The 13,847-nt window shown below is 44.7% G+C and overlaps 1 protein-coding gene across 1 annotated transcript in view; it reads left to right on the forward strand.

The window, feature by feature from the left end:
* IGFBP7 (insulin like growth factor binding protein 7) overlaps window positions 1–13,847 on the forward strand; it is a 29,838-nt gene that overhangs the window by 3,086 nt on the left and 12,905 nt on the right. The window lies entirely within an intron of this gene.

Consider the following 13,847-nt stretch of genomic DNA (forward strand, 5'->3'; position numbering starts at 1 on the left):
AACGGATCTCGTTCGCATCCAAAGGTACCACTGTATATAAAAACATAATAAAACATTTTTAAAAATTTAAAAACCTTCCGTATACAGGGCTGCCTTCAGATGTCTTCTAAAGGTTGTATAGTTACTTACCTCCTTGGCTCAGGGGTCGCATAACTCCCGTAACCGCCAACATTTCTCCGATGAAAATAGGGACGTGCAAAGGAAAAGCGGGACATTCTGGGATCAAATCAGGAACTGGGACGGCTTCTGTAAATCCAGGGGTGTCCTTGGAAAATAGGGACACTTGGAGGGTCTGGGCTGAGGCATGTGCCAGAAGGTTAGAAGGTGCACACTCATTGTATTATACCTAACTTGCGTAGCTTCTGCACTGGTGAGCAGGTCACTTCCAGGCACGATTCAAACTACTGGCCCTTTTAAAGCTGTGCTGGGGAACGTTCTGATCAATCTTCCATGCTAGTAGTAGGCAGGGCTAGATGGGAAAGTGGGTAGAGCATAGGATATTAAGTTTTACCTTTGTATAGGAGGCTAGTTTCCACACACTTGCACACCCTTCTCCTTCCAAGCAAAGGAGAGGCATTATCAACTGAAGAGCACATTCCAGACAGGCAAAAACAACTTGAGGGGTGTGTGGCCTGCAGAGAGTCTCAAGGGCCAGATAGAGAGTCTCAAGGGCCCCTCCTCCTCTTTGATCCTGTCTGCTTCCTAAGAAAAGGGGAGGAAAGGCCTTTGCTGTCTCTCCCCACCAGTGGGTGGAGAGACGGTTGGTACCTACGAGAGACAGGGCTTTGTCAGTGGCTGCACCGCTATTGTAGAAGATCTTGCCTCACCAGCTTCTACATCTTGCCTCACAAGTTTCAGGTGTCCCACTGTCTGGTGGTCTTCCGCCTGTGAGCGAAGGACACATTCTACTCATGTAAAAACACTGATTCCTGAACCGTCCGTGGGCTGGATTGAGAAAGCAATTGGGCCACATCCAGCCCACGGGCCTTAGGTTGCCTACCGCTGGCTTAAGCATTAGAATGTGTTGTGTAGAAATTATTGCATGACTAATTCTTGCAACATTTCCCCTGCTGAATTGGAGATACACTGCCTTTGAACACGGACGTTTGATTCAGCTGTTGTGATTAATGGCCGTGGGCAGGCCCATTCACCATGAATTTATCTAATCCTTTTTCAAAGCCCTTTAAGCTTGTGGCCTTCGCCACTTCCTGTGGCAGTAAATTCCCTGACTGAATTATGTGTTGTGCGGAAAGAGCGCTTCTTTTTGTCCTTCCTTGAATTCCAGCTGTCCAGCTGTCCTAGTTTTAAAATGCCAAAATAGCTGATGTTCTTCCCATGACTTGGTGCTAATGAGGCTAACAGCAAAGGGAAAGCAGTTCTTCTAGCAAAACATCCATAATATCTGGAGGTTAAGCACTGCCAAATTTTCAGAACGGAAAGACAATAGAGCCTGCGGGAATACAAACCAGCCCGAATTACAGTAAGTTGCGCTCTTTCCCTAGGCAGAACCTGATCTGACACCTCTGGTTTATCTTCATATACTGTGTGTATATAGTCTTTTCTGTTTCCCCTTCCTGAGATCAGCCTGCCTGCCTTGCTGTTCCCAGGACTTGTTTGGGAGTCTTTAAAATGTCTGGTGTTCCATTTATCCATTTCTGTGTTAAGGAGGCAGATTATATACAAAAGTCACCATGTTCATTGATTTTAACAGTTGAGTTCTTTTTAGAGTCCTTGGGTGAATATAATCAACACCGAACCAATTTACTGGAACTGATTTACTGCAGGCTCGTCTCACATGTGGCCGCTTGATCAATTAGACCTAGGGATCCAGCACTTTTACAAGTGCTGTATAACATTAATTCCACACTTGTAAGAAATCAATATTTTTAGTGTGGCAGCATCTAATCTATGGCACTCCCACCCGATTAATATTAGGCAAATACCTATGTTGTACTTAGTGCTTTAAAGGTAAAGGGACCCCTGACCATTAGGTCCAGTCGTGACCGACTCTGGGGTTGCACGCTCATCTCGCATTATTGGCCGAGGGAGCCGGCGTATAGCTTCCAGGTCATGTGGCCAGCATGACAAAGCCGCTTCTGGCAAACCAGAGCAGCACACGGAAACGCCGTTTACCTTCCCGCTGTAGCGGTTCCTATTTATCTACTTGCATTTTGACCTGCTTTCAAACTGCTAGGTTGGCAGGAGCTGGGACCAAGCAACGGGAGCTCACCCCGTCACAGGGATTCGAACTGCCGACCTTCTGATCAGCAAGCCCTAGGCTCAGTGGTTTAACCACAGCGCCACCTGGGTCCCACTACTTAGTGCTTTATACGCCTGCTAAAACCTTCTTTGTTTCGGCAAGCCTTCCCAAGCATGTAATTTCGTTTTGTATGTTTGTTCTTAAAACTGTTGACTTTATCTATACATATTTTGATAAATGTCTACTGTTTTAAAGTCAGTTTTTATTCTTTTTAATATTTTACACTATATAATGTAAGATGCTTTAGATATATTTTTTGCTATATAAAACTTGCTAAATAAATAAACTACTGGTTAATTTGTTAATTAAACCTTTCATCGTTTCTCCCTGGTGATGTCTTCCGATTTCTCCATACCGTCTATTAATTTAGTCTACCTTGCTTAGCCCCATGCACAATGGGAGGGGTTTTCGGTGGCTGCAATCGTAAGCAACACTCTTACAAGTTGTGCCATGAATCCTGGCTCTTTGCAGTCATAAATATTTGTTGTTGTTGTTATTTAGTCGTTTCCAACTCTTCGTGACTCCATGGACCAGAGCACGCCAGGCACTCCTGTCTTCCACTGCCTCCCGCAGTTTGGTCAGACTCATGTTGGTGACTTTGAGAACACTGTCCAACCATCTCGTCCTCTGTCACCCCCTTCTCCTTGTGCCCTCCATCTTTCCCAACATCAGGGTCTTTTCCAGGGAGTCTTCTCTTCTCATGAGGTGGCCAAAGTATTGGAGCCTCAGCTTCAGGATCTGTCCTTCCAGTGAGCACTCAGGGCTGATTTCCTTCAGAATGGATAGGTTTGATCTTCTTGCAGTCCATGGGACTCTCAAGAGTCTCCTCCAGCACCATAATTCAAAAGCATCAATTCTTCGGCGATCAGCCTTCTTTATGGTCCAGCTCTCACTTCCATACATCACTACTGGGTTGGACGCCTTCCGACCTGAGGGGCTCATCTTCCAGCGTCATAACTTTTATATGCCTGTTGGTTTTGTCCACGGAGTTTGGCAGGGGTACTGAAGTGGCTTGCCAGTTCCTGCTCCAGGTGGATCACGTTTAGTCAAAACTCTCCACTATGACGTGTCCGTCTTGGGTGGCCCTGCATAGCATAGCTCATAGCTTCTCTGAGTTATTCAAGCCCCTTCGCCATGACAAGGCAGTGATCCATGGAGGAGAGTCATAAATATACTTATGGCAAATAAGTTGCATTGAAATTAGAGGTGCTTTCTTCTGTGTATATATATTTAGAATGGCACTGCGTCCCTCCAAGGAAGTTTGCTTAGGAATGGGACTTAAATGCAGTTGTTTGGAGAGGACCATTAATTTGTGGGGAAGCTGACTATAGAAAACAGGGCGTGACAGGGGGAGCTTGTTGGTATCCATCTGTCACAGGAGACAATGGAGGAGTGTGCCTTTGGGCATGGGGTCCAGCTGTTGGATGGTTGCAGCACCTGCTCTGGTTGTGGAAACTAGAGCAGGACAGAGATGTTTTGTACCTGGGGCAGTTGAAGACATCCGGTTGTGTTGTTGCCATGGTGTTTCTTCTCTCTGCTCTCCTCCTAGTGGTCATTTATTCCCTGGTCACCACTATAGACTTCTCTGTGGTCTTTATAGCTGAGGAAGGTGTGTTGAAGTGAAATGTTCTGGAAGGCCTGCAGTCAGGATAACCCCCCAAATAATTGGCCATTGATTGCAAGAAGGAGCTCATAGATGTTTATGTTTCCTTGCTTTGATATATGCTAACAGGCTTGTTTTGAGGCTGTGCTTATCTGTGGATCGTAGGATGCTGGGCTCTTGGCCCAGAGAGGGAAGTTTTGAATAGCTGCCATCTGTGGCTTCACCAACAGTGTTCAAAACTCCCATTTTGTGACAGGGAATTTCATTAGGGCGAGCAGTTTCTGAGCTCAGGCTGCAGTACTGCGCCTAAGATTTCAGATTAAAACTGCAGACTGGAAGGAAAGGAGGACCTTTTTCTGCCTCTCCACTTCCAGCTACTCTCTCAAGACTGGAGAAGAGACCCTCTTGAGAATATTAGGGGGGTGGGCAGGGGAAGGACTAGACCGTGTGAGAAATGAACATCATATTTTAGAGGCAGTTCATTCATTTTTGGCTTTGTATTTTTGTTATTTAAAAAGCGCACCTAGACATTCCGTTGTTGCACCCATAAGGTGCCGTTCAGCTCCTAGCTTGCATATCTCAGTTTCTAACACTGCTCACCCAGACAGTTGTGATGGGAGGTTCTGGGAAAAGTGACAGGCTGCTTTGTGCATAAAGGATGTATGAGTGTTTGATTGGGCGCAAACAATAATAATATATAATAATAATAATTTATTATTTATACCCCGCCCATCTGGCCGGATTCCCCCAGCCACTCTGGGCGGCTTCCAACAAAATATTAAAATACAGAAATCCATCAAACATTAAAAGCTTCCCTAAACAGGGCTGCCTTGAGATGCCTTCTAAAGGTCTGGTAGTTGTTGTTCTCTTTGACCTCTGGTGGGAGGGCATTCCACAGGGCGGGCACCACTACCGAGAAGGCCCTCTGCCTGGTTCCCTGTAGCTTTGCTTCTCACAGTGAGGGAACCGCCAGAAGGCCCTCGGCGCTGGACCTCAGTGTCCGGGCAGAACGATGGGGGTGGAGACGCTCCTTCAGGTATACAGGACCAAGTCATGCCAACCTTTCACTGTTGCAATGTATGTGCAGGGTCTGCAAAGGCAGTGAGGCTCTGCATGTTGCATTGTCACATTTTCTTTAATAAAGCACTAGATGTGCCCGTTTTAGTGTTTCTGGCATCCTTCTTTGATATCCTTGCATCAAACCACTCGTTCAGGCCTGCCTTTGGTTCAGAGCAGAAGGGCACATCAACTTAATGATACAGAATCCAACCATTCGTGTGAGATGTTATCACAATAATTCTCAAACCATGTGTGAGTGATGTGCAGTTGCACATTGGTCGGGCTTGCCAGCCAACCCAGTCAATGTGTCCCCAAGACACATTGTTCTTCACTGTTCTAGCAGTTTATTCCCAAACCTGTTTTGTTTTTCTGTTTTTGGCAACTTTGGTTGATTATCCTTTTTTCCACATTTGCCTAATACACGAAAAAATAGTGTGCATGTGGATATTTCATCCTTGGAAGGATAGCATTTATCTCATTGACCATTTATTCTGATCCTCTGCAGTGGAAAGAACTATCTACAGTTCATGGCAGGTTAGACATTTGTGTGCAGTGAAAGCCCAGAGGGTCAGGCAAAGGTCTTCTTTCAAGGGCCCGGTTAAAAAGATATTTTGGAACTTCTGTCGCTCTGCATATTTTCCACAGGAAGTGTGGAAAATGGGACTACACAGGCCCTCTTTTTGTGAGAGATTACTTGCTTGCTTTATAAGTTGCTTGTCAAACTATGAATTTGAAAAAAAAATGAAACTTTCACGCTGGGAATATGCTGCAGAACTCTCAGAAACTAGTCCTTGAGGAAGATGCTTTTACCAGGAGTGGCCTCAATGTTTAGTCCAGGTTTGAGGAACTTGTGGCTCTCTAGACTGGCTGATTCCCCGTGGGCAGTTGTTGTCATTTAACAGAGGGCATGATCATAATCCACATTCTGCTTGAGGCAAGCTGTTTCCGAAGCTGGAAGGTGAATATTTTCACGCTGGCTTAAAGTGTACCCACCCTTGCATAATATCCTTATTATTTTCATTGGGGAGATTTTATTCTTTACCCTGCTGTCATGGCAATGGAACTGTGCCAGTTTTTATAGTTAATAAGTCTGGGAATGTACCAGGCTTGCCCTCCTTAGGGCATGACTTCTTCTCCCTTTCTCGTCTTTGAGGATGGCACCTTCTGTCCATTTGGGGGGCTTTCAGTATCCTCGTTCTGGTGAGCCACTATTATTATAGGAAGAACTTCCTGACAGTAAGAGCTGTTCGACAGTGGAATTTGCTGCCAAGGCGTGTGGTGGAGTCTCCTTCTTTGGAGGTCTTTAAGCAGAGGCTTGACAGCCATCTGTCAGGAATGTTTTGATGGCGTTTCCTGCTTGGCAGGGGGTTGGACTGGATGGCCCTTGTGGTCTCTTCCAACTCTATGATTCTATGATTATTCTGGGAAATGAAATTTAAGCTTTTTCCAATTGCAGCTAATTTAAATTAAAGACTTGCTGGTTGTTTTGCTGTGCTCAGTCTCAGGGTGGATTTGATTTAAATCAAACTGATTGAAATCACAATTGAAATCACGATTTAAATCACTAGTCAGTAAGGCTTGATTTAAATCATAGTTTTCTACATAAAGACTAATTCTTGCTGGTATAACTTTAATATGCAAGTAGATGAAGATTTTTAGAATAACAACTTTTCATATTAGTTTTTTATCCCGTTTAATAGGTTAATCATTCATATTTGGACAACTTTACTGTTGTACTTAGGAAGGAGAAAAATAATCATTACCTTAATAATAACAAGTTAAATAGATTTATTCAACTGAAACAATAACATTACAGCATATGTTATTTGCTTAAACAAACATCCATGTTTGTTAACTAATTTGGCTAAACAAAAACAATATATATATATATATTAAGAAACTTAGACTGTCAGCCCAGCCTACACATGAAAAACTTAAATACTGTCCACTCCAAACAATCAGAAAAATATTGTTTCTATTCTATTCACTGAACTTCTTGAAACTTAGCACTGAAGGGGTTGTTTCTGTATTCATAGGTTTGTAGAACAATAGGATTAAGGTCTTTTTCTCAACTCTGTTCATGTTACATAACATTTTGGCTATGAAGAAGAGGCATGTGATCTCTGTTGAGTCAAATTCAGTTTTGAGAACTGCAAAAGTAAACCAAGCATCTGTGATAATGTAAGCAGAGAAACTGCCCGATAATCTTACAAAAACCTCTGGAAGAGCATGATACTGTGAATGGATTAATGGAATTTATTTACCCCCCAAAATTAAACATATACAACCTTATTCTACATAATAAAAAAACTAATCTTTATTTCATGATGAAATAACCTTTGGATGGTAATATATTTTCCTCAAAAAGCATTTTATTTAAAAAAATCCGATTTAAATAAAAAAATCGATTTAAATTTAAAAAAATCCGATTTAAATTTAAAAAATCATTGATTTTTATCCACCCTGCTCAGTCTCATACGTGGCCTGGGAACATTCAGATCAAAGTAATGTAGGGCAGCTGGACCACACAGGCTAGAGATGTCCTGTAAGGCTGGGAGGAAAGGGCTCAGAGGAAGCTAAACACATAGGTTGTAAGCAGAGAAGTTGCACATTTTATCATATCGGACCTGTTCTGTTGTCTGAACATGGAGAGCTGTTATTTGTTAGGGCCTGATGAAGAAACATCAGTACGTACAGCGCTGGCAGCAGAACATTTTGATTGTCTGGGGCTTAAGAGATCAGGTGCTTGAGATTTTTCTAGGTATGTGTCAAGGGACCTTTACGAAAGACTTTCCTTTTCCCTTGGTAATCTGAACTCCTGGGTCAGCTTCCTACTGACTACAAGAGACTTCTTGGAGTTTTTGGAATACCTGCTTATGTAGGGTGAGAATGTGGGAAGCAAGTAAGCATATAGTCGGTGCTAACTCACCCAAGAAGAATCTGCAGAGCACTCAGAAATAGCGAACTCCTAGCCAGAAACGTCCAAGCAACTTCTAGCTACCTCCCAAATAGCGGCTAGGAATGTTAATGTGAAGAGCTGCACCTATTTTCTTTTCTGAGGCGAAAAAAATGCAGTGACTTTGAGGGAAGCATAGTTTAAACCTTTTAATTGCACAGCTGTTTCTAGATACGGTTTTTATAGCACTGGTTGTCCCACTGAGCTGCTTGAGTGCAGTGTATACTTTTACCAAAGAAGTCTGGATCACAGCACCTCTCTCTGTTTACTTCCCCCCCCCCATACACATATAAACATAACATATACTAATAGTGAATGCAAGTGATCGTGTGTTTATCAATTTGGAAGACATACTGGGCCACCCAAAAACAAGATAGTGGTTTATGCGCACCTTAGGACTTGATTGCAGAAACCACCGCTTCATTTTTGGGTGACTCTGTTTTCACTTCCTAAGCTGATAGGCAGGAAAATCTAAAAGTCCAAAACAATGGCCTGGGGCTTGAATCATAGAATCATAGAGTTGGAAGAGACCACAAGGGCCATCCAGTCCAACCCCCTGCCAAGCAGGAAACACCATCAAAGCATTATTGACATATGCCTGTCAAGCCTCTGCTTAAAGACCTCCAAAGAAGGAGACTCCACCACACTCCTTGGTAGCAAATTCCACTGTCAAACAGCTCTTACTGTCAGGAAGTTCTTCCTAATGTTTAGGTGGGATCTTCTTTCTTGTAGTTTGAATCCATTGCTCCGTGTCCGCTTCTCTGGAGCAGCAGAAAACAATCTTTCTCCTCCTCCATATGACATCCTTTCATATATTTGAACATGGCTATCATATCACCTGGGAGCTTCTAGAATATCAGGAATGGAGTGTGGCAGCAGTGGAGCATATGCCCGTGCTGCCCAGGGTGGGCATGCTCCTGAGGGGGGCATGGCAGGAGGGTGCCCTCCCAGGCACAGGATAGCCACTCGGGTGCCCGGAATGGCGCATGTGCCCTGCAGCCGGGGACTGAGCAAGCCGCACATGGCGGACATTCGGTGCGCCGCCCGCCCACAACTCCCAAGCCTCCCCCAGCTGGCAAAACAAAAGGGGGAAGGGAGGAATGTCGCCGGCAAAGCAGCGCAGCTCCATCCCTTACCCTGACGTCTCGGGGTAGGCTTGGGAGTCGCGGGCGCACGGCGCACTGAATGTCACCCCCCTCAGTGAGGGCACTCGGGGCAGTCCGCCTCCACCGCCCCCCCTTCCTACGCCCCTGGGGTAGGGTGGGGCTCTGGAGGTGGGAGGGAAGAAGTGGAAATTGGCCACTTAGGAATCTTACAAGAGAGGGAGAAAAATTTATCTCTATCTACTTTCATCATGCCCTGCATATTTTTTAAAACTTCTATCACGTCACCTCTAACTCACCTTTTCTCTAAAGTATAAAATCCCAAACGCTGCTATCTTTCTTCATAGGGGAGACACTGCATGTTGGTTGCCCATTTCTGGTCGTCGTCCCCTCCCCCCCCCCAAAAAAAACACCTCCATCTTCTTCTTCCCTAACTTCTCACATGAAACTCCTCTATATGACATCCTTCAAATATATAAAAGGATGTCATATAGAGGAGGGAGAAAGGTTGTTTTCTGCTGCTCCAGAGAAGCGGACACGGAGCAATCGATTCAAACTACAAGAAAGAAGATTCCACCTAAACATTAGGAAGAACTTCCTGACAGTAAGAGCTGTTCGGCAGTGGAATTTGCTCCCAAGGTGTGTGGTGGAGTCTCCTTCTTTGGAGGTCTTTAAGCAGAGGCTTGACAGGCATATGTCAAGAATGCTTTGATGGTGTTTCCTGCTTGGCAGGGGGTTGGACTGGATGGCCCTTGTGGTCTCTTCCAACTCTACAATTCTATGAAACTCTGTGGTGTTAGCCTAATGATGGAGGGGTGGAGAAAACCTTTGAGAAGACACCCCGCCTCCCCAAGTTTCACAATGCTGCGAATGTCTGGTCACTCAGGGCAACAGGGCTTCAGTTCCAACAATCCTCTAAACATGTGCTTTAATTCCGAATAAACATGTGCTTTAATTCCAAATATTTTCTGGAAAGCCTGCATGTGACCTTTGCTGAACCAAGTCCTTTGGAACGATGCCCGTTACACAGGCTTCTTGTGGGAGTTACGATCCTTTCTTTTACTCATTTAATGCATTTTTGTTGAGACGAAACATCTGACACAGGATTTTTTTATTAAAAAAGGTATACGAGGAAGAACTCCTGTCAAGTCTCTGTAAATCTAGCTGACATTATTTTCAGACAAATTACTTTATAATCAGTTGCAGATGAAGAGGTTTCTCCCCCTGGGAAACGCCTAACATGAGAAGGGCGTTTTTGATTGCCTCGACCTCCCAGGTGCCATAACACAACTTGACAGCAACGAGGCCCTGCATATTAATCCTGCTGCTTGTTATCCGTGGCTCACAAGACAGCTCTGAGTGCTGCAGTAGGCGGACGTGATTCTGGAATGAAAGCTATCAAGAGTTCCCACGGTTGTAGAATAAGCAAGCTGGGAACAGTCTCCCTGATTTTAAGTGCTCAATCAAATGCTTCTTACCACTCCTTCTGGAAATCGACAGAGAAGGACTCCTAAGAAGAAGTTCCTAGAACTAAATAAGAAGGTTTGCAGCACCTGCTAGTGATTCCTAGCAACGTCCGTTCAACATCCTGGATGTGGCAAATTTACATGCACAGGAACTTTGGTTTTTGCACTCGGCCAATTAGAGCTGCAAAACTTCGTTCAAGACGCACGTCCTTTTCATTATCATGTGTTATTGCTTGCACACGGCACTAGGGCTCTACCAGCTGTTCAATAAATTTGATTTCTAAATTGATATTGGGTTTTTTTTGTTATGGTAGAAGCTTCACTTAATAATGTGCAAATTGCCGCCGTTTTAAAAAAAACCTAATCTGCACGATTGATTCTCTTGACTACAGTGTCTTTAGATGACTTTCCACCTCCTTCTACTTTCCCTTCCTGAATTAATCACATGGGATAACTCACACAGTGGGGGACCTATCATGTTTGCTATTAGTGAAGTCAATTGTGAGGGAAATTTAAGCAAGCTAATTTTTTGCAAGGAGCAACAAAAATCCCCCAAAGTGGAAGACAGGTTTAAAAACAAAACAAAACACAACAATAACAACAAAAGAAAATAATTTTGGATCAGTCTTTCACAACTAGCTTTTAATTCGCGAAGATTCAAAATTTATTTGCATTCGTCTTCCCAGTGAAATTTACAACCTGGGACGAATTTTAAACAATAATGGGAGAAGGAAGAACACAGGGCAGTTGTGTGCTCTTTTGCCTTGGCATTAAGGGAACCATTGAAAGAAGAAGTGGGTATTTGGTGGGCTGTTTCATCCTCTGGAAGCAAGGAACGGTAGATGCTGAAGGTTTCTGGGGTAGCTGTTAGCATCAGAGTTGAAAAACGGAAATGAATGAGTTTAAAAAAGCAGTGCCGTTGGTATGGCCGTAGGATTGCAATGGGGACCAGTTGCAGGGCAGAGTTGGCTGAGCCTTTGCTTGCTGGTGTTGGCCTGTTTCAGGTGGCATTGTCCCAAATGGAAGCTGTGCTTGAGAGAATGGAGATAACGTACTCAAAGGCAGACTACAGCTCTCCTGCAAGGTGCAATCATAGAATCATAGAGTTGGAAGAGACCACAAGGGCCATCCAGTCCAACCCCCTGCCAAGCAGGAAACACCATCAAAGCATTCTTGACATATGGCTGTCAAGCCTCTGCTTAAAGACCTCCAAAGAAGGAGACTCCACCACACTTCTTGGCAGCAAATTCCACTGCCGAACAGCTCTTACTGTCAGGAAGTTCTTCCTAATGTTTAGGTGGAATCTTCTTTCTTGTAGTTTGAATCGATTGCTCCGTGTCCGCTTCTCTGGAGCAGCAGAAAACAACCTTTCTCCCTCCTCTATATGACATCCTTTTATATATTTGAACATGGCTATCATATCACCCCTTAACCTTCTCTTCTCCAGGCTAAACATGCCCAGCCTTTCACAGTTGGGACGCTGCGTACAACAGGATGCAAGTGCGCCACTGACATCCTGCAGTGTATGAAACTGTCCCATAGAAACGCAAACTGTAATTGGCATTTCCTGTCCCGTGGAGACGTCACTATTGCTTTTTAATGCATGGGATGATCGGCCGCACGTAATGCTCTTTGCATTGTTAAAAAACAATTCTAACAAAGTACCCAGCCCTCATTACATACTGTGCATTTTGGCAGCCATTCATATGTTGCCATCTCCAAAGTCTGTATATTTAATTGCAATTCTGTAGAAAGGAGTACTAACCTATACATCCCATGTTGCCCAAGGCAGTACAGGAACTGACTAAGGGGTTCCCCTCTATTAATTATTTTACCAGTAACAGAGAAAATACATAAACATGAGCAGACTTTTGTCAGGTACTTGTAGTTCACAACAGCTTCACTGGCTACCTATTTGTGTCTTGGCTCATGCTAGCATTGGCCTTCATAGCTGCAGGCCCAGTTTAGCAAACTATTTGTCCGTCATAAGTATGTGTTGCTTGAGGCTCAATGGCTGAATTGTTGATTACAGGATGGTTAGAAAGAGCACAAGAAATTGGGGTAGGGGGTGGAGGGAGGGAGAGAAGGTTCAGTGTTCATTGTGCAAAAGCCACTTATTTCCACTGTAGAATCCTGAGAATTTCTGTGTTTCCCAGACTTTTGACTGCATATTTGTATTTCCCAGAGGGTCCCTTCAGGTCTAAATCCTTTTCTGCCTTGGGAAGGCTGTCCAGTGGATCAGGGGTTTTTCCTTGTGATCATACAAATCAACAGAGATAAAGGTCTTTTTACAAAAGCTGGGTGCCTCCCCCTCTCTCTGCTGAGCGGGGCGGGGGCAAGTGTCCAGGAGGTTCCAGCCACTCACCCAGGGTCTGTGTTCCTTTGGAGACTATCGTAGCTTTAATAAATATGGTTTATTCACCTATTGACACCTTCGGTCTGCATGGAGGGAGTCCAGATCTTACAGCATGGTCATCTCAAGTGGGGCTTGTTCCCCCACAGCAGTGCAGCACTGGAGTCCAAGGCATCTCTCCCAGCCGGCCTTCAGCCAGCCTGCCCAAGATGGATCCCAGTCCTCCTTCTTCCCAGCAGCCCTTGCTCAAAACTCTCTTTTCCTGTCACCACACACCCAGTCCTTCCCAATCCCCAGTCTCTGTTCACACCTGAGGACAAGAGGGGAATTCAATTATCCTGCATTACCAACGGCCCTGTATTGTTTCTTAATGACACTAGCTAGGCCAGGTCATTTTTTTGCATAGGCTAGCCCAGGAATTCTTCTGCAGCTTGTACCTCTCCCTTCACATCCCAAAACCCAACTCATCAAAATTCTACCATTTATTAATTCCTAAGGGTTTAGGACAGGCATCCCCAAACTGCGGCCCTCCAGATGTTTTGGACTACAATTCCCATCATCCCTGACCACTGGTCCTCTTAGCTAGGGATCGTGGGAGTTGTAGGCCAAAACATCTGGAGGGCCACAGTTTGGGGGTGCCTGGTTTAGGAGGTCTGCGCCCACACACACCCGCCGCAAATGTATAACAACATCTTTCGCTCAGCTGTTCAGTCCTGGGCTGCCTTGACATCATGGTTTTTGGATGCCTTGGATTGGCAGCGCTTCCTCGCGAGGATTGCTGTAGCTGACTTGAGTCCGAAGGTCTGTCTCTTCCCATGGCAGTTACACCACCCCAGGGACCCACTTCCTCTCCAACGCTGAAGCAGATCCGAGGGAAATAGAACAAAGGGTCACAACCCAGCCAACTCTGCGTAGCCAGAGAAAGAAGCTCGTGATTCTAGCCTGCGATCTAAAATCCGGCCGGGCCTTTCACTCTAAATAAAACTTTGGAGCACTGCGAAAAGCTTTCCCCCCCCCCTTTCCTTTCCTTCTCCTAGGACTTGGTTA

This window comes from Zootoca vivipara, chromosome 16, assembly GCF_963506605.1.
Source record: "Zootoca vivipara chromosome 16, rZooViv1.1, whole genome shotgun sequence".
Taxonomy (NCBI): Eukaryota; Metazoa; Chordata; class Lepidosauria; order Squamata; family Lacertidae; genus Zootoca; species Zootoca vivipara.